This window comes from Chinchilla lanigera, unplaced genomic scaffold, assembly GCF_000276665.1.
Source record: "Chinchilla lanigera isolate Chin_1 unplaced genomic scaffold, ChiLan1.0 scaffold00133, whole genome shotgun sequence".
In the NCBI taxonomy this organism is placed as follows: Eukaryota; Metazoa; Chordata; class Mammalia; order Rodentia; family Chinchillidae; genus Chinchilla; species Chinchilla lanigera.
The window spans coordinates 2,725,687-2,746,971 of NW_004955534.1; the positions used below are offsets into that span (position 1 = coordinate 2,725,687).

Below are 21,285 nucleotides of genomic sequence, written 5' to 3' on the forward strand. Positions count from 1 at the left end.
AAATAAGGAACATGGGTAGTTTGGCTTGTATATGTGTCTGCAGCCCACAGGCAAAATGCCTCAATCATCTTTGTGGCTTGAAGTGCTCAGAGTGTTAAGTAACCTAACAGAGAAACCAGACTTAGAGCCAATAAGGCTTGTCCCAGTCTTCACGCCAAAAGTGAGGAAGGCTGGCAGGCTCCCTAAGAGGAGGCTGTCATTGCTTTCTTCCTTCAGCAAACTCTAGGCCAGCCTTTCTTCCCTGTATCAGGCATCTGATTCATTTGGTTGAGGGTGGCAAAGCTTGACTCACATTCAGATTCTTAGTTCCACCCCAAACCTCCTGCATCAAAATCGTTGTAATAGGGGCCGAGGAACCTGATTTTTTAAAGATATTCCATATGACACAGCCGTTTTGGTTTGGCTTGGTTTTAAGACATGGTGTCACTCAATAATTCAGAGCAAGCTTGAACTCACTATGTAGACCAGGCTCATCTCTAACTCACAGGAATCCTACTCTTTCAGCCTCCTGAGTGCTGGGATTGTGTGTGCCACCATGACCGGCTTGACTCAGGTTTAAAACCCACTGATGGCTCTCCACAAAACTCTCCCATCTCTGAACTCATTGTTATTTTTTCATACTTTTGTGCATTTCTACAGGCACTTCTCCACTTAAAATTCTCTCTCCCCTCCAAAATTCTTTAAGGTTTAGAGGAATGCATTTTTTGATAACTATGATTAAAAGTTAAATGAAAAATATGTATTGAAATTACATTCCAATGCAAAGAATTGCAAGCACACAGTAATAATTATTTACTATCCACCAACCAAGAAATAGTTTAACTTCTTTGTTGTGCCGCTGGTAAATTTCTTCACACATATGCTCCCTCAGCAGAATAGGAGCTCCTTCAAGACAACCCTTAGAGCAATGCTTCTCATCTGTTTCTTTGCTCAGTCTGTTTGTTAAATGAGAGACTGATAAATGAAGTTGAAGTGAAAGCCCGGGTTCCCCAGAACTGTGCAGTGATTGAAAGTGACTGGGAAAGACAGCACAGAAAAAGGATAAATCCTCATGACTCTAAAGTCAGAAGGTTCTGGAATTCAGTCCGAGTTTTGTTGCCTATGATCTGTGCACTGCTTGTCCACTGCTTAATCTTTCTATTTCCTTGTGTACAATGTTAGAAAAATAACAGCTCTAATCTTATAAGATCATTGTGAGGATGAAATGAAAGGCCATGAATAAAACCCTTATTATAGTACCTGGCTACATAATACAGGTTCAGTGAATAATAGATATTATGCCAATCATTACTAACCAGACTTGTAATGTGGAAACATCCGCAGGGGCTATTAAGCTTGCAGGGCTGTTTGTCCCTGCAGTAAATGGCTCTAGGCTGTGTGTGAAGAGTTCTTTCCTATAATTTTACTCTCAGCTATTTGTTTTAGCACAGCCTGTCACTCTCGAACAATTTACTCAATCTGTTCCCTCAGTTGTGAGATGGACTACCAGATAACCCAACTTTGCATTTATGTATCCACCTATTCAATAGCGATTTTTGTTTAAAAATTTTGTATAACCAGATCTAAAATCCAGATAAGTGAAGTATTGTATTTTCCCTTGTGTCATTTAAATAACTGACTTGCAAATTTACAGCAAGGTTGTAGCAACAGACTCATAGTTTGTGACACATTCTCTCTTTATGTTTTGGGATCTTTCTATAAAATTATTTTCCTGAGAGTTTAAAGCTGCATTTGTAGAGTTTTTCCTTGCAAGAGTAATTCTTTCCCTCAACGTACTTATTGTTATTTTATGAAGGACATGAAAGGTCAACATCATGTAAAACCTATCCTGAAATACTGTATATTTTCAAGAAAAAAAGACAAGCCAAATTGTTCCTTATGTAATCACAAGTGGCAAAAATATCTAACAAATTTCATCTTCCAGAGAAACATAGACATAAAGCAAGTAGAAAAAGGATTTTTTAAAATAAAATGTTGGTGACCAAACCATACCTTAGTTATACTGAAAGGGCTTTATGACTCACACTTCCTACCGGTGAACCCACCTGGGAATCTGCTAGATCTGCCTGTTCTTGGCATTCTTAAATAGAAGCTAGCCTTCATAAGGAGGCATACCACATTTAAAAATTTTACCTCAGTATGTCACAGTGAATATATGTGTAACAGGCTGTCAATACACATTTACAAACAGTAATGACAAATCATTTTATTTTCTTACATTATGATTTACAAATCAGAAATTGAAGACTTAAAGAAGGTAAGTATGATTTTTTTTTTTTTTTAGCAGGGGGTGCCAGGAATGGAATTCATGACCTCGAGCTTTCCAGGCGCTGTGCCACTGAGCTACATCCCCCTCCCCAGTTAAGTAAGATCTTGATGAAGAGCACGTAATTATTTGCTTTTCACTTTAAAGAGATATACATACATTTAGATGGATGATAGATAGATAGATGATAGGTGTGTTTTATGATTATTTTCATTGTTTAATTTATGGAGTGCTGTGTGATATTTCAGTAAAAATATATTGAAATCAGGCTAATTAATATTTCTATCTCTTTGTTACTTTGGAGTCTTTGGGTTTCTTTTTTCTATTTATTGTGATCTACAGCTCCTTTCCCCCACTGTCTGTACAACTCCATAGCTGTAAACAGTTGTAGTGTTCTAGGGAACTGTGGGAGAGGGGACTATAGGGCTAATTTTTCATCACTGTATTTTTTCCAAATATTCCCCAGATATTCACACATTTTTAATGATTTCTTGAGTGTTATTATATGTCAAAATATTTGAATGTAGAATTCAAGTGGAACTAATATATATATGTATATGTGTATATATATATACATACACACACATAATTTGGAGAGAAAGAATAATTTTATAATATTGAGCATATATGTCTAATCCACATATTTCACTATATTTCTCTGCTACTACATTCTGCCCTGAAAGTATGTAGTTTTGCAAAAAATGACATTGTAAACTATCCTAAATCTGTATTTCACTTAAAATTAATATTCTTGGATATTTAGGCATATCATCCTACCATATAAAGGGTAACTATCATTTTTTGTACATGTCACTTCTTTTCATAGTCTCAATTTCTTCATTTGCAAATGGAGATGAAAATAGTACTTATGACTAGGAATATGAAAATTAAAGAGGATAAACCACATAAAATAAGTCACATAATTGTTCTACATATGCCAAATCATCTATAAATACTGCTACTGCTGCTCTTGTTGTTGCTGATATTACTGTTACATTTCTGGGGATAGGACTTACAAAACAACTCTGAAAAACTTATAATAATCACATCTTGGGAGTCATTACAATAGATAAAATTAATCATATATATACATATGTTTTCATATGAGAGAAACCATGTAATAGTTAAGCCTGTGTGTCTGACTTATTTCACTTAACATGTTCTCACCGTGTATCCTTCTATCTGTGTATATGTGCTACCGAAGCCAGCAGTATCCTTTCATCTATGAATGCCTTGTTTGACTCTCATGGCAGAGTAGAATTCCACTGTGTATAAATGCATTTTCCTTATCCATTCATGTGTTGATGTACATATGTACTGTTTCCAAGATCTAGCTATTATAAATTGTGGTACTACTAACATGGGTATGCATGTATCACTGGAATATGATTTTTAACTCTTTTGGGATAGCTGGGTTAAGTGGAATTTCTATTTTTAGTTTTTTTATGGAATCTTAACCTCATTTATGTAGCGGTTGTATTAGTTTAGATCCCAGCAAAAATGTTAAAGAGTTCGTTTTCCACAAAATCCTCACCAGTGTTAGGTTCTTTTAACAGTCATTCTTTCTGGGGTCAGATGTTACTTCAATGTAGTTTTAATTTGCATTTCTCTGATGACCAGTAATGTTGCACAATTTCTCCAGTGTTTATTGGACATATATACTTCTTCTGAAATTGTCTGTTCCTTTTGGCTGCCCATTTTTTATTGGATCTTTTATTTTGGGAGTGTGCTTTTTTTAAAGAAAACTGAAGAGAGATAAATAGGAAGTAGAGAAATGCTCCAATAATTAAAAATAAGCTATTCCATAGTTTCAGAAGGTTTATATATATAAATGTGTTTTATTTACCCTACTAGTTTCTCTTGGTTTATCAAAAACAAAGTTTTTAATTTAATTTAATTTTATTTTATTTTATTGGTACATTTTAGGTGTACATAGTGATAACATTCATCATAGGAACTTTGTATATGTAAATGGCGTATCTTGCTTCTTTGTTTTCCCCATTCCTCTCCTCTCCAGCCCCTCTTCCCCTTTTTATTCACAAAAGCTTTGTTTCCATTTTTTCCTTGTCTCTCTCCCCCAACTTTGTTCCCCTTCTCATTTGAACATTTTCTTCCCATTTCTCACTATCAATTATACATTTGGCTCCTTATTTATACTTTCAGTTTCTCATGATGGAGAAACCATGCAATATTTGCACATGTATGTATGATTTATTTCACTTAAGAGTATCATCTCAAGGTGCATCCATTTAGCTAGAAATAGTTCAAGTTTATACTTCTTAAAGTTTTGAGCTATTATCAGTTTGTTGTTCTTTGTAAGAGAATCTTTTTTATCTCTGTCTTGTACCCTGAGTGACTACTTTTAAGGAAATGAAACTATTGACTATCATCATTTCAAGAATATGGGCCTCTTATTATTCTTCCGTGTTGTTCTCTTATTTTGTTATGAAATTTTGTTTTACTTTGCCATAAAATAAAAAGATGAAAAAATGAATGTGTGTCTCTGCATATAAATTATTTGGAAATTTAAAGTATGTAATAGGTCTTTAATTTTATTAAAGGTCTTTCCTGTCTTTGGAGATATTTATCTGGTTTTCTTCATTTATCCTTTATCATTAGAGTATTATGTTTATAGACTTCCTATGTTGAAATATCCATGTCAGTTTTGCTTCCCGGGTATTATCATGGTATGTTTCACTTTTAATGTGCCCATAAATTTATTTTTTCATCATTTTAGTTGGGACTCATATCTATATTATAGTGGGATTTATTGCTAGAATTTTCTTTGAGCCATCTTTTCCAGATTTTAGTATGAGGGTTTGTGGAGAAGGACATTCTTTGATTAGAAAGCACTGAGGACACACAATGATTTGTTTAGTGTTGCAAAAAGGAACTGAAACCTTTCACCTGAAGATAAGAGTGTGTTTGAATTGCAGGAGAGCCCTATTTTTTAGTTTTGCCATGCACGGTAAAAATTAATGGGAAGTAAGGACTGTGATTGTAGTGGATTGATAACTGGTGGTCAACTTATAACCCCCAGCTGAACTGAGTGAGCGTGGTGTTGGGTGTGGGAGGCCCACAAGGGGGTTGTTGCCAGCAGCATAAGAGGCAGAACTGGAGAAGGATAATGCTTTAATTACTAAAACGTTTGGTATCTGCCTATTTGTACTGGCTGCGCCCTTGGTTCGTGCTCAATAAAAGGTGACTGAGATTGGTAATCGGGGCTGCAGTCCGAGAGGCTGTAAGGACCCTGATCCCAGACTTTTGCCTCTCTTGTTTTTCTTATCTCTCTTACTTTTTCTATTCATCCGTGGGCACCTCGTTCTCGGGACCTGTCACCCTGGCTAGAATGACAAGGGTTATTTCATCTTCAGAACTTCTATGGGAAGCTGTTTATGTTTTTCTATGAATTCAAATAGATTACGTACATTATGAAATATTTAACGTCTGGATCATTAAGATACTTTGATAGATTTCCACAGAAATCTATCAAATGTCTTTGGAGATATTTATCTTTGGAGATATTTATCTTTGGAGACAGATTTCCACAGAAATGATGTACCTTTTGAAAGGTACATCATATTAAATCCTTTCTTGTCCCAAAGTTTATCATAGTTCTTAGAATAAACTAAAAAAACTTACTACATCCTGTCAGAGTCTGCGTGATGTGCCTGTTCCTGCCCAGCTCTTTACATCAGGTGTCACCAGGCTTTTCTAGGCGCACTGTGGAAGAAGCAGCCCAGTTCCTCTGATATGTTATACTCTTGCCGTAAGGGTCTTTTGTACATTTGCTTAACTTTGTCCAAGTGTACTCTGCTTTCTCCCTCCAGACTGTGTTCCCATTTTTCTTGTCTTAAATGAAGCATGCTATATGGTTACTACCTGATCATCCTGTTTAAACCATGTTATTTTTTCCATAGCAAAATGTTTATTTCCTGTATAGCATTAACAGCATTTTATGATTTTCTGTTTATTTATATATTTATTCCTAACTAACTCTTTTCCTAATTGTCCATCTCCCTCCATTAGAATTGAAGATCTATGTTTTGTGTGCAATTATATTATTCTCATTATAAATCTCTTACAACAAAAATTTTACACCTGCCTTCAATTTTATAAGTCATGTTTATCACATTTCAGGGCCTCCATGTCTCCTTCAGTTTTGTGAGCAGTGATAGTCCTGTGATAGTGACAATAGCCTTCGCTTGAACTGTTCAATTGGCTTCAGTGATAAGTGCACTGGAATATGAATGAATATGAATTCAGCATTTGTTTTTTTGTACTGGGAATCGAACTCAGAACCTTGTGCTTGCCAGGCAGGCACTGTGCCGCTGAGCTATATCCCCAGCCCCAACATTTGTTTGGTGCATTTTTCCATCACTTGCATATCTTATAGAAATAAATCACAACATTTTTAGGTGTGTTGCTTTTGGGGCAGAATGTCTCTTTCTCATGTTGCATGACTATTAACATGTACTTTGAATGCATCAGAGAATATTTGTGAAGTCTGCAATGTTTCTTTTATTACTATATAAAAAATTAGCCCCTACCTGAACACAACTGCAAGTCTGTATGATAATTTAAATTTTTTGTAATGCATTCATACCAAATATTTATCAGAATGTGTATAGCAAGAGTGAACCATATGAATTTTGGAGATAGATACTTATGAAGCTAAAAAATTTTGTCAGTCATTATAATTTCTGTTATATTATCTATTCCATTAAATCTGTTCCTTAGAAACATCAATTACATGTACTGTAATCCCTACGCACTTTTATTATTGCCTAACTTTTCCTCTCTGCTCCTTTTTAAATCAACCCCCCCTCACTGATTTTCCTCAGGGACAATGCTTCTCTTTTTTACTGTGGCATGTATTTTATTCATTGTTTGTTTTTTTACCTGCATTGAAATAATTTTCCTACATGGGTCCTTTTTATCTCATGCAAATGTCTTTGCATCACACCCTCTTATCCTTTATTTATTTTTTTCTGTCCTTACTTCAGAAATGTTATGTCTTATTGGACCTTATTTAGAATGCTAAGGAGTTTTAAATTTTTCTTCTTCATAGACCAAAAAATGACAGTGACCCTTTAAATACATCATCTTTCCTTTGTCTTACATTACCCTTTCACAGACCCTATATTAATTACTTACACACCTTACTTCTCTTGGACCAAGTACAGCTCTAGTTTGCTCCAATGTTATGAAGGTTGTGAGGCATTCCTTATCCCCTGGTATTTTCCAGTTTGTATGTACATAGAACCTTATACTCAAAATAAGATTATATGCTTATTTCCTAATTCAAGTAACAATGGCTTAGTATGTTGTCATCTGTCTAATCCAGAATCTTTAAACCTTTGCGCTATTAACACTTTGGACTAGACAATTCTTTGTTATGGGAAGCTTTCGTGTATACTGTAGGATATTTAGCACCATCCCTGACATTTACCCAATAGGTGCTAGTAGCACTTCCCTTATCTTCTAGGTGTGATAACGAAGGATATCTCCAGACACAGTCTATATCCTCTGGGGGACAAAATTTATCTTTGGTTTCTAGTTGTGAGCCATTTGTATAAGGGAACTTTGTTAGATTGATGTGGGATCACTAATTGAGTTTTCTTTCTACTCTTTTTATTGTTGTTGTCTTTTTGAGACAGGGTGTCACTATACAGTTCAGGCTGGCCTTGAGCTCACTTTGCAGCCTAGGCTGGCCTCAAACTTGCAACGATCCTCCTGCCTCACCCTCCGAGTGCTGGGATTACAGGCATGTGCCACCACACTTGGCTTCTTTCTACTCTTATATTTCTATGACGATCAAAACTGAAAAATTTTAAGCTCCAGCATCTGCCATTGTCAGTTATTTTCCTGTGTCTTCCTCCAATGACATCCACTTACTTGGTGGAACTCTTTATATTGGCTATATATGATTGTTAAGTTTATGTTCTACATAAGAACTCTGATTTAGTAGGAGCTATAGCACAGCTTGTATGTATTTTTCCAAGGCACACATTGGTGTGAGGCAATCTCTGTAACAGAGCCTCTTTTCCAATTTAAAGTAAACTGGTGGTCTTCTGTGTATTTTTTACAAAAGGTGGTATATTTCTGTCTCACTGCTTTCTGCAATTATAGACCCTGAATGAATCAAAGAGGTAAGTACTGATTGAAGTGCATGATGGTATTCTGGTCACCTAAAAACACCTACATGCTCCCTACTGACTGTGTTCTCTTTCTGGACAATATATATCCGGGAGCCAGGCAGTGTGGGAGAGATGACACCTCTACTCAATTCGTACAGGACAGCAGGTGTACTTCATCTTATCGTGCAAGCCACATGCCAGCTTCCAGTTGTGATTGCCAATTTCATTCTGCATATGCTATAATTAGAGAAGAAAATCTCTCCCAGTTTTGGCAATTACCTGCTTGTCAGTCATATTTTAGCATTAATATGAGTTTTAGTTTTCTTTCCATTCTCATAGGTATTATTGTTGGGAAATAGGAGAGTGTGAAACAGGAACTGGAGCCAGCACTATTTTAAACCTGAGGATCTGAGTCAAGCTCTCAACTTGGAAGACAGTCACACTTTCAATCAAATACATACTTTTATAGTATGACTCTGTGGTGAGCAAGACGAAAAGATGAGGTTATGATCCCTGCCATGAGGAATTTATAATCTCATAATAGCAAGGTAAATACACAAGGGAAAGTTAAAAGGCAAAGTGAGGTAAATGTCATAAAAGAATTACAGGTGCAATGCTCTGAGGGTTTAAAGAAGAAGCAATCTTTTCTATCTAAGAGATCAGGAAATGTTTCCTAGAAGAGTTGACACTTGACCTGCTTTTAAAAAGATGAATAGTGGTTTCTCAAAAGGAAAGTGCGCATTACAAGCAGGGCTGACAGAATGGCAACAAGTAGGGTTCATCAGGCCCTGCCTCATCCATTCTTACTTAGCTGTATGCACTGAATGCTTCCAGCCTGCAAATTTGGACCAGCCTATTTGTAAAGCCAAATGGCACAAGTCACCCAAGTATTTATGATCATAGTTATCACGCCATTAAATTTTTATAAGTCAGATGTACAATACTGGCCTTGAGCAACTATGACCCGATAGAGTATCTAAGCTGCAGCCCACCACCGGTTCCTGTTAGGCATATCAAATCCATAAAACATGACTTATTTGTTCCTGAGTTTGTACACAGAACCCCTTCTGGAACTCCTAGCTAGGCCAATTGTAAGAGTACTAGATTGTCCATCTCTTGATAGCTCCCTTTTGTTTGAGGCTAGGTCTTGATGTCCTTTTTGCCTTACACTGTGATCTTTCTGTTCTTGGATAAACTTGAGCAAATATGGCAGTAGCCATTTGATTCTAGGCATCAGTTGTACTTAAAAGTCCTGCTGCTATGATAAAGACACACATCCACCTCTCGGCTAGTTACACAAGCCTACATCAAACCCAGGTGTACTTCATCATTTCCTAATGAATTGTATGCAATAGATCTTTTTGTTTGCTTCTTCACTTCCCTTGTAACTAGTATATGAATATGGCTAAAGCTAAAGCAATTAGGTTCATCACGGTTACCTAAGCCTTGCTGAGAGAAATTATCCTAATGACATATAAGACGAGAGAGGGCATCAAAAGATTTTTTCAAACTTTCTGTAAGTGTTGACTGAGGAAGAAAAATCAGTTATTTCCTTTTTGTTGAAGACTGTGTTATGCTGAATACATTCCTCTGCGATTCCTTCTTTTATATATGATTCATGAAGGCAGCTCTAAAATGGTTAGTGGAAGTTTTGATAATTGATATTAAACCACACTTTATTTACTTATTTATGTGTTTGAGACTAAAGTTTCATGAATATTATATTCTTAACATTTTCAAACATATGCAACAGTTAATAAGATAGTATATTGTACACCATATCCAGTGTCAATGATTGTGAATTTGTGGCCAATCTTGTTTCATCTATTCCCCAGTTGCTGACTCACAGTTATTTAAAGAAAATTGTATATGTATTATATTTTATTATTATTATTTTTTGAAAATATTTTGAAATATATCTCAGAAGTTTAAGTGGCCATTGTACAGTTTGTTTAAAATGGAATCTGAATAATATCTACCCATATATTGAAATTAATAAGTTTATCTCCTAAGTGTCTTTTAATGATTATCTTCTTTCATGTCTGATTTTGTTTTGAAAAGTTTCTGCCAAAATATTTTTGTCCATGGAAGTTCTGACAGTGACTATATTACTTGAATTCCCAGGGTATCACTAACATGCTACCCTGTCCTTTGTGCTTTCTGAGCACATATACAAAGAGAAACTTCCCCTTATCTACTCTTTAATTACCCTGCAGATATATGCCACATAGGAAAAGCAAGAAAAAGGATTACTTCTTCACTTTAATGACTTTTAAGAATAATGAGTTTGTTTCTTGGTATGCTCAGTAAGTGACAGTTCTTTTCATTATCATTAGAAAGTCATCAATATCAATGTACCTGATGCATTTAAAATTATTGTAACTGCTATCATTATTGATAGTCATATGATCCCATTTTAGGGCATTTAGAGATTATTTAGCTTTGTTCTATTTTGTTCTTTCAGTGGTTTTTGGTAGTGTAATTAGCAGATAAAAGTTCAAGGTATATGACAAGAAGATTAGTAAAATGGAATCCATTCACATTCCCAGTAGCATGCATAGTTCTCATTTTACATGCGAGGGTGTGGATCAGTTTTCATATCTACTCTCTTTCCTAATTCCAAGTATGTGACTTTAGTCACCGTGCTGCACATTAAATCTCCAGAACTTATTTATCTCATTACTAAAATATGTTTCATTTGACTAACATCGCCCATTTTTCCTACCTTCAACCCCTGGCAAACACCATTCTGCTAATTTTTTCTGTGTTTGACTCTTTTAGATTCTGTGTATCACTGAGAATACGTGTTTTTTGTTCTTTTGGTGCCTGGGCTAATTTAGTTGCTAATGGACTTTATGTTTATGCATGTTGTCCCAAAGACAAGACTCTCATTCATTCTCTTTCTGTGTCTCTGTCTCTGTTTCTCTCTGTCTCTCTGTTTCTCTGTCTCTGTCTCTCTCTCTTTCTCCCCCGCCCTCTCACATTGAGCTACATCATAGCCTGTTGTATTATTATTATTTTTTATTTTAGGGGAGCGTCTCACTGAGTCACTCAGTTAACTAGGCTTGCTTTGAATTTATAATCCTGCACCATCAGCCTCCCAGAGTGCTAGGGCCCCACGTGGTGATTTTCTTATTCTATAGCTCAATAAAATCCCATTATATACATGTGCTATATTTTCTTCACCCTTATACTAAAACCCAAGATGTATTTTCTGGAATTCTCATTTTATGACATAAGGCCGCATGACAGGCTTTTTTGTACATGTCTTACATCATGCTAAAATCAGCCACTTCTCCAAAGAGCTGTCATTCCTTTTATTAGGAAGTTGCATTTCAAAATCATCATTTGGGAACTGGTGATGCTTAATTCTATAGGGCTGGCAACTGTTTCTAAATCATTTTCCTGCACTGTTGTAGAAAATATGTATAGTTTTTGTTAATGTTTAGGATAAACACATTAGAAGTTTGTACCAATAATATTTTTTTCCTTCTTATTCTACATATCTTTATTGATTTTGCATATGTATCTCCTTTTAAATGCACTAGAACTATCCTTTGCAATGACCCCAGTATTTATTTTCCCTTGTAATAACAATGCCAACACTCCTAACAATGATATGGTAACTTAACAAAAACTATGAAGTATCTTTTGAAGTCATGTTATACTTAGAGCCTATCCAAGTAAGTCAGCACTACCAAATTATAATGACCTGAAGTTCCTTAGAATTGCCAATTATATACAGTATTAGGTTCTTTTGTTTCATATTATTTACTATTTTAAGGATTTCTTTTTAAATAGAATTTTGTTCTCTATTATATAAAACATTGACATGATTTCAAAGTCAACACTACAAAATAAGCTCTATTCAGAACCAAGGCATATTCTACTTGTAAGAGCCAAATCTACAAAGCAAGAAGCCTGACTTGTATCATTGTGTCTTTCACACTGTTCTCTCCTTTCTCTAACTAATAATTGTTATTTTTAAATTTTATTATTTATCCTTTCATTTTTCTTTGTAGTGGAATAATTAAATTTATATATAGCAATCAAAATACAAAATACATGATACATTATTTTTTCAGTAATAAAATACATGATAGAATATTACAATGCATTGTACTAATCATATTATTGAAGTATAAAATATTTTACTAATAATTTTGCCCAACTTTCTACTTTTGATATGGAATCCATTCACAATCCCAGTAGCATGCATAGTTCTCATTTTCCATGCGAGAGTGTGGATCAGTTTATAGCCCAGAAGTTACTTAGTAATAGGGTGTACTTCAGCTGTACATTTCCTTATTTAAAACTGCATGATACTCCACTTTACAGATATACCCTTGTTTGTTCATTTAATCTTCTATTTGTGAAAACATAGGCAATTTTCCAGAATTTTTCTTTTACACATAGTATGTAGTAAATAGTATTGTGTACACCTACTTTTGCCAGAATATCTATGGGATCAATCCCTACAATTGAGTTTGTTGAATCAAATGCTAGATATATACACAATTTTCCTGGGTACTGCCAAATTCCTTTCCACTAAAATTACAGTATTTTGCATCCCTAGTAACAGTGAATCAGATGTCTATTTTCCTTGGTCACTGTGGAGAAGGACATTCTTTGATTTGAAAGCACTGAGGACACACAATGATTTGTTTATTGTTGCAAAAATGAACTGAAACCTTTCACCTGAAGATAAGAGTGTTTGAATTGCAGGAGAGCCCTATTTTTCAGTCTTGCCATGCATTGTAAAAATTAATGGAACTCTTTCCAGCGCAGTCACTGCCTGCAGCCTTCTCAGGGTCATGGCGACAGCAGAGATATTGAACACTGGCAAAAAACTCTATGAGGGTAAAACAAAAGAAGTCTATGAATTGTTAGATAGTCCAGGAAAAGTCCTCCTGCAGTCCAAGGACCAGATTACAGCCGGAAATGCCGCCAGAAAGAATCACCTGGAAGGAAAAGCTGCCATCTCCAATAAGATAACCAGTTGTGTTTTCCAGTTGTTACGGGAAGCAGGTATCAAAACTGCTTTCACCAGAAAATGTGGAGAGATAGCTTTCATTGCGCCCCAGTGTGAAATGATTCCAATTAAATGGGTTTGCAGAATAGCAACTGGTTATTTTCTCAAAAGAAATCCTGGTGTCAAGGAAGGATTTAAGTTTCCCCACTTAAAGTAGAGCTGTTTTTCAAGGATGATGCTAATAATGATCCACAGTGGTCTGAGGAACAGCTAATTGCTGCAAAATTTTGCTTTGCTGGACTTGCTATAGGCCAAACTGAAGTGAATATCATGAGTCATGCTACACAAGCTATTTCTGAAATACTGGAGAAACCCTGGTTGCCCCAAAACTGTATGCTGGTTGATATGAAGATTGTATTTGGTGTTGATGTGACTACCAAAGAAATTGTTCTCGCTGATGTTATTGATAATGATGCCTGGAGACTCTGGCCATCAGGAGATTGAAGCCAACAGAAAGACAAACAGTCTTATCATGACCTCAAGGAAGTAAACCCTGAAGGGCTCCAGATGGTAAAGAAAAACTTCGAGTGGGTTGCAGAGAGAGTACAGTTGCTTCTGAAATCAGAAAGCCGGTGCAAGGTTGTAGTATTGATGGGCTCCACTTCTGATCTTGGTCACTGCAAAAAAATCAAGAAGGCTGTGGCAATTATGGAATTCCCTGTGAGCCCTGAGTAACGTCTGCCCATAAGGGCCCAGATGAAACTGAGGATTAAAGCCGAGTATGAAGGGGATGGCATTTGGACTGTGTTCGTGGCAGTGGCAGGCAGAAGCAATGGTTTAGGCCCAGTGATGGCTGGTAACACTGCATATCCAGTTATCAGCTGTTCTCCCCTCACAGCACACATGGTCTTCATTGCTGCTACCCAGTGGTCTCGGCTGTTTCAACATACTTTCTCCAGAAGCATCAGCTCAGTTTGCTGCTCAGATATTTGGATTAAACAACCACTTGGTATGGGCCAAACTGCTAGCAAGCATGTTGAACACATGGATTTCCTTTGAAGCAGGCTGACAAAATCAGAGAATGTAATTTCTAAGAATGTCATTTCATGGGGAGGGCCCTATACACTGCAGAAAAATAAGCAAAATAGAAAAAAGTTATTTTTGATCAGAGAAAACAAATAAAATTGATATATGAATAAATGCATCTCTAGATTAAAAAAAAATTAATGGGAAGTAGGGACTGTGATTGTAGTGGATTGATAACTGGTGGTCAACTTATAACCCCCAGATGAACTGAGTGAGCGTGGTGTTGGGTGTGGGAGGCCCACAAGGGGGTTGTTGCCAGCAGCATAAGAGGCAGAACTGGAGAAGGATAATGCTTTAATTGCTAAAATGTTTGGTATCCGTCCATTTGTACTAGCTACACCCTTGGTTCTCACTCAATAAAAGGTGACTGAGATTGGTAATCAGGGCTGCAGTCCGAGAGGCTGTAAGCCCCCTGATCCCAGACTTTTTCCTCTCTTGTTTTTCTTATCTCTCTTACTTTTCTTTTCATCCATGGGCACCTCGTTCTCAAGACCTGTCACCATATAAGAATGACAGGTCACACTAACCACAAGTATGTTGTTAAACTTGGAGAATATTTTTTTCAATCCTATAAATGAAAATTGTATTTGAGAAACAGTTTTAATTTGAATGATGAGGTCAAAATTTAAAATCCATATTTATTCCACAAACATTTGATGTGTACCTATTTTGTGCCAGGTTTCCATAGACAAAGGTTCAGAGATAAAAATGATTCTGTTCTTTTTCTCAAGAAACCCATACTACACTAAAAAACAAAACTGTAAGACAATTAACTATATTGCTACAACATGAAGAGTTCTATAACAAATACATGAATGGAGCATTCAGGGAATTTAAAACAGAAAAAGCAAAATCTAAGCTGTGTGAATGATAGGACATAAACCAGTAAAATAACAGGATACAAAATCAACAAATCAAAACCAATAGTGATCCTGTACTATAATTGTGAACCCAGTGTGAAAAGATTAGGAAAAAATATCAAACATAGCAACAATAAAAATTAAATACTTAGAAAATAACCTAAGGAAGTGAAAGACCTCTACAATGAAAACTACAGTACTCTGAAAAAGGAAATCAAAGTGGACATTAGAAATAAGAAAGATATCCACTGTTCTTGGATAGTCAGAATCAATATAGTCAAAATGGCATACTCCCAAAATTGTTATACAGATTTAATGCAATCCCAATCAAACTATCAATAACATTCTTCATAGAACTGGAGAAACAATCCTAAAATTCATTTGGAACCAGAAGAGACCCAGAATAGCAAAAGCAATACTGGGGGGGGAGCTAAAGGGGAGGTACCACAATCTCAGACTTGAAGTTATATTACAAAGCTCCAGTTATAAAATCAGCATGATACTGGCATTAAAAGGGACATGAAGATCAATGGAACAGAAGATGGAGGAATCACCCTAAGTATGTTCAACTATTGGATCTTTGGCAAAGGGGACAAAAATATACACAGTAAGAAAGATAGCCTCTTTAATAAGTGGTGTTGGGGAAACTGGCTATCTATATGCAGAATATTAACACTAGACTCATATTTCTTACCATGCACTAAACTAAAAGCAACATGGATCATAAAACTAAATGTTAAAACATAAACACTTAACCTGTTGGAGGATAAAATAGGCAAAACCCTAGAAGTCAGAGGTATAGGCAAGGGCATTCTGAGCGGAACCTGGTTGCATAGAAAACAGTACCAACAATCAACAAATGGGATCATAGCAAAAACGAACAGAGTGGGAGAACAACCTACATAATGGGAAAAATGCCAGCTATTCCTCAGACAAAGCAGTAATGTCTACAGTACATAAAGAACTGAAAAAATTAGTCCCAACGAAATACTTGCATATATTAAATTTTTTGGTACTGGGAACCAAACTCAGGACCTTGCACTTGCCAGGCAGGCACTGTGCTGTGGAGCTAAATCCGCAGCCCTAGTCCCCTCAAAATAAATGGTCTGATCAAAACTGGGCTACTGAAATGAATAGACACTTCACAGAAGTACAAATACCTAGTAAATAAATGACAAAACACTCAATATCACTGGCTACTAGAGAAAATGAAAATGAAAATAACACTGAGATTCCATCTTACCCCAGAAATAATGGCCACCATCAAGAACCAAATGCAAACATTTCTCATTTAACAGCCTCATTAAGGTCCTCCCACTAGGTCATTATTTCAGTTGGTCCCTAAAGGAGGAATTGTATATAGTATGTAGATTACAATATTCAGAAAAGAGAAATGGTCAAGGAAAACTCCAAATGGATGACTGCTTTTGTTTTCATAACACTTGCATGTAATATATAACATAAAACTACAGTACTGTACTGTACAGTGCAATGAGCAAAAATTACAGTACTGTGTAAACCACGTCATACATCTGAGTGGTGGGTTGTAAGGTAAGTTGTTAAACAAAGAATATCTGTAATAAATGCCGATAAGCCTTTAAGGAAAAGGAACACTTCTAAATTATTATAGGAATGTAATCTAGTATAACTACTATGGAAATCATTATGGAAGTTCCTCAGAAAACTAAAATGAGAAAGTTTATTCTATCCAGCTATTCCCCTTTTAGGTATCTCCCCAAAGAAGTTAAAAATATCATATTATAGTGACTCATGCATGCCCATATTTATAGCAGCACAATTCATAATAGCTAAATCTTGGAAGCAGACTGTATGTTCATCAACAGAGGAATCAATAAAATGTAGTCTCTATACATAGTAGAGTGCTACGGTGCCATATACAAGGGTAAACTTGAGTCATTTGTAGGAAAATGAATTCACCTTGAGACCATAATGTTAAGTGAGACAAATTGCACACATGTACAACCTTAAATATATTGCATGGTTTCTATTATATGAGAAACCAACAATATAAGTAATGGGCAAAATAAAAGATTGCTAATAGCAATTGGAGGTATCTTTTTCAAATAAGAAGGGGATCAAGAGGTAGACAAAGGAGGGGGGGAGGTCTGAAAAAAGGAATTAATATTTATTATGTACTTTGACCAACTCCAGACAAAGAATATAATCATTATATACTGCAAACTTGTACTAATAAAAATAATAATAAAGAAAAGTATAAAGTGGTGAAATATGCTATCTTCTGTAAATCTATGGAGCAGATAGGTGAATTAGTAGAGGAATAAACAAAAATACATGTGATAACCTGAGTTCCAGACCCCACAATTCTGGTAACTATCTTTTTTCTTCAGTACCCGGGATCAAACTCAGGACCTTGCACTAGCCAGGCAGGCACTTGTGCCACTGAGCTACATCCTCGGCCCTCTCAAAACTATCAATTAGGCTTTTTGATAAGTACATTTTTTTCTTTTTCATAAATTGTAACTTCCATATAAATAAAATGAAGGCATAGGCAAATTGATTGCTAAGACTCTTTTCATTTCTGCTTTATGAGTACTTCTGATTTTCTCTCTGTATTGGCTACATTCTCTTCATTCACCAGATTGAGGAACAAATTAAATTTTCAATATTATGTAGTTGATCCATTGATAGATAGTTCAGTTGTGAATAAAAGGTGGTGTAGGTAGAACATGGTCAAGTGAATAAATATAGACACACAGAGAACCAAAACAGCTTAAAAATTTCTCCGAATGAATTGGGATATGATCAAAGCTCATACAGTGCCAATGGATCCTGCAATGAAAAATAAAGTCAGTCAAATTTGAACTAAACAAGAAAATTTTTATTTAGGTTAGTACAGATTGCGTTCTTATGGGTCACTTACCCAAGTTGTGAAATACAAGATTGTTACAGGCCAAGCAGATGCAATAAAATGTTTCAGTAGTGATAATATTCTGACACAAAAAATTGACACCTTAAAATGTTTCCCATTAAGCAAGTTGTCTTGCCATTTTTAGTGGCATAACTCTGAAGTGTACTAAATGCCCTTCATCTTCTGAGAAAGACATTTGAACTTATCGTTTACTGAAACAGCCCTGGTATATCAAACAGAACTTTATTCCAATAATGAAAGGATGTAATTAGTGAGATGATATTTTCATTTTCCAGCTGGGATAGCTTTCTATAGTGGGGTTAAATGTAAAGCTTCTTTGAAATGTGTTCTTTGAGAATAAAATCCCTAAAAAGCCTTTTGGAGACCCTCATTTATACAGATACCAAATAATCTCTTTAAAATAGGTGACCCATTTTTCCCAGGCAATGTTCATAAGCAAATACATAGTACTTGACTAAAGTTGAGTGAAAAAAGTTTTGTTTGATTCTGCACAGGAGACCAGAGCAGATATCAATTTAAATATTCACAAAGAAATGTCAGCTCATAGATCAGGTACACACTGGGAATTATATGGATATAAAATCTGCATATATCATTTATGAGGATGTGGAGTAATGTACAATTCTGTCTCGAAAATTGTCAATAATATTTGTTTCATAACAAGACCCACATTCTTTTCCTAATGGAGAAATAAAGGACAATGTTTATTCTCAACTCAAGGTTCTGCTATCTTGTAACTTTGGAGGAAATTGCTGTGTTCCTTCAGTTAAGAGTTGGAATGCAAATTAGCATACTCCGCACATATAGCTTCAAAGTGTAGTACAAGTATTTTTATTTTGAATATTCTATTTGAGACAAACAAGACTATCACTATACACAGTCCACTGGGAAAGCACATGGACCATTCTTCCTCACTGCCACTGCTTCTGTCTCTCCTACCTTCCAGATCTGCATCTGTTGACAGCCTTTTCTCATAGGCTCAAGTTTAACGTAATGACTGAAAAGTAGATTAAATTACGGTGAAATTTAAAACCTTCTGAAAGCAAGGTGAGATGAGAACAAAGTTTTGAGCAGAATTTGAAATGATTATGTCTTGTAACCTGATGTGCAGTGGATTAATAATCAGCTTTTTGATTGTATGTTTCTTCCATTTCCTGAGTCTCCATCTTTGCCAGCAAGATGCAGGTCTGAAAGTACCTGTTTAAGAGAGTTTGGGGCCATGTATTTTTTTTAATTTGCAGGCAATAATGACTTTTTTGACAGTATATTTATTGATATATGACCCATTTGACCTGCAACTCACCCATTTAAATTGTACAATTAAATGATTTTTAGTATATTCTTAGCATTTAATTCATATACTTTTGACCTCAATGCTCTTCTCTGTCCACGGAGTAATAAAACCTGGGCTTTATATATCAAATATTTCTTGGAAAAAAGAATCAGATGATGTTGGTACAAGCACTCTGAAACTTTGAAATTGCTCTGGAAATACAAGTTGTCATTGCCATCGTTAGTGGTGATGCTAGGTGTGGTGAGAAACTTCAAGGGCAAAGTGAAAAGACTGAAGGGAGTTAGTAGTAATAAGGCTTTATATTTGTGTCACAATCTACAGCTTCAAAGTACTTTCACATATGATCTCTCATTTGAAACATTATTGATAATCACCTTAATTTTTTTCTTCTGCTGTAATAGAAAACATGAAACTGAGTACTTTATACAAGAAGTTTATGTAGCTCACATTTCTGGAGGCTGGAAGTCCAAGATATGGCATCCCCATCTGACAAGGGCCTCATGCTATATCAAAACTGATCAAAAAGTTGAAGGACCAGTGGTTGCATGCAGAAGAGATACAAAATACAAGGGTTGATCTTACTCTATAATAGCCTGTCTTTATGAGAATGAACCCATCTGCTGAAGAAAGGCATTAATGTCCTTTATTGATCTAGTCATGTTGTAAATACATGATTTCTCAACACTGTCAAAATGGCAGCCAAATTTTAAGATGGGTTTTTGAGGGAAAAATCATGTTCAAAGTATAACAATGACTTTTTTGAAAGGACACATACTTAAACCAATTCTCCTAGCACAAAAGAGGCTTTATGTGCTTTAAAGTTCAGGGAGGTTTTTCTGTAAGTATGTGGAAATTATCTGGCCAATAAGAATTTTAGTTCCCTAATTTTCTTGGAATAAAACACTTTTTAAAAAATGGACTCACCTCTCAGCTGTTACTGTTATGGCCCTTCTTCTAGGGAGCCTTACAAAGAAGTTTTTAAATGTCAGTGTTCATGAGATCGTCACCAGAGCTTTCATGCCAGCCAGCAGGATAGTTGTGCAAAACAGTCAGAATTTTTTCATATTTACCATACTTTATACGTGGATGCTGTTAAAGACAAACAGAATGCTTATAAAGTGTTGCACTGGACACTGCTTTCATTAAGGCATATTATATTTTGGCCAATATGATTTTAATGATCATTTTTGTCTGACAGTTAACAAATGTTCAGTACAGGAAGATTAAATGTACAATGCAGGTATGTCCAGAAACTTAATATGACAACTGACTCTGTTCTTTTATTAGGTTTTTACTGATGCTATAAAATTCAATATAAATCTTGTGCCTTAAAACAATACATTTATTACCAGGCATGGTGGTGCATGCCTATAATGCCAGAACTCAGGAGGCTGAGGCAGGAGGATTGCCCTGAGTTTAAGGCCAGCCTGGTCTACACAGTGAGTTCAAGTCTCATCTGGTCTACATAGAAAGGTCCTGTCTCAAAACACATACACAGACACACAGATACACACACACACACACACACACACACACACATACAGTACATTTACTGTCCTGTAGTTTTGTAGGTAAGAAATCCAACATTTTTTTCACTGGGCTAAAATTTGGTGTCAGCATGGCTGTTTCTTTGAAAGGCCCTAAAAGACTAAAAGTTATGTACATTCCTCAGCTTGTGGCACTCTTGCTTCATCCACAAAGCTAGCAACTTCACCTCTCTCTGATGCTCTTTCCATCACCATGTCTATGTATGAAC

The 21,285-nt window shown here is 35.7% G+C and overlaps 1 pseudogene; it reads left to right on the top strand.

Annotated features, from left to right (window-relative positions):
* The first annotated feature begins 13,199 nt into the window (after positions 1–13,199).
* LOC102025840 lies at positions 13,200–14,472 on the top strand (annotated as a pseudogene).
* The last annotated feature ends 6,813 nt before the right edge of the window (positions 14,473–21,285 follow it).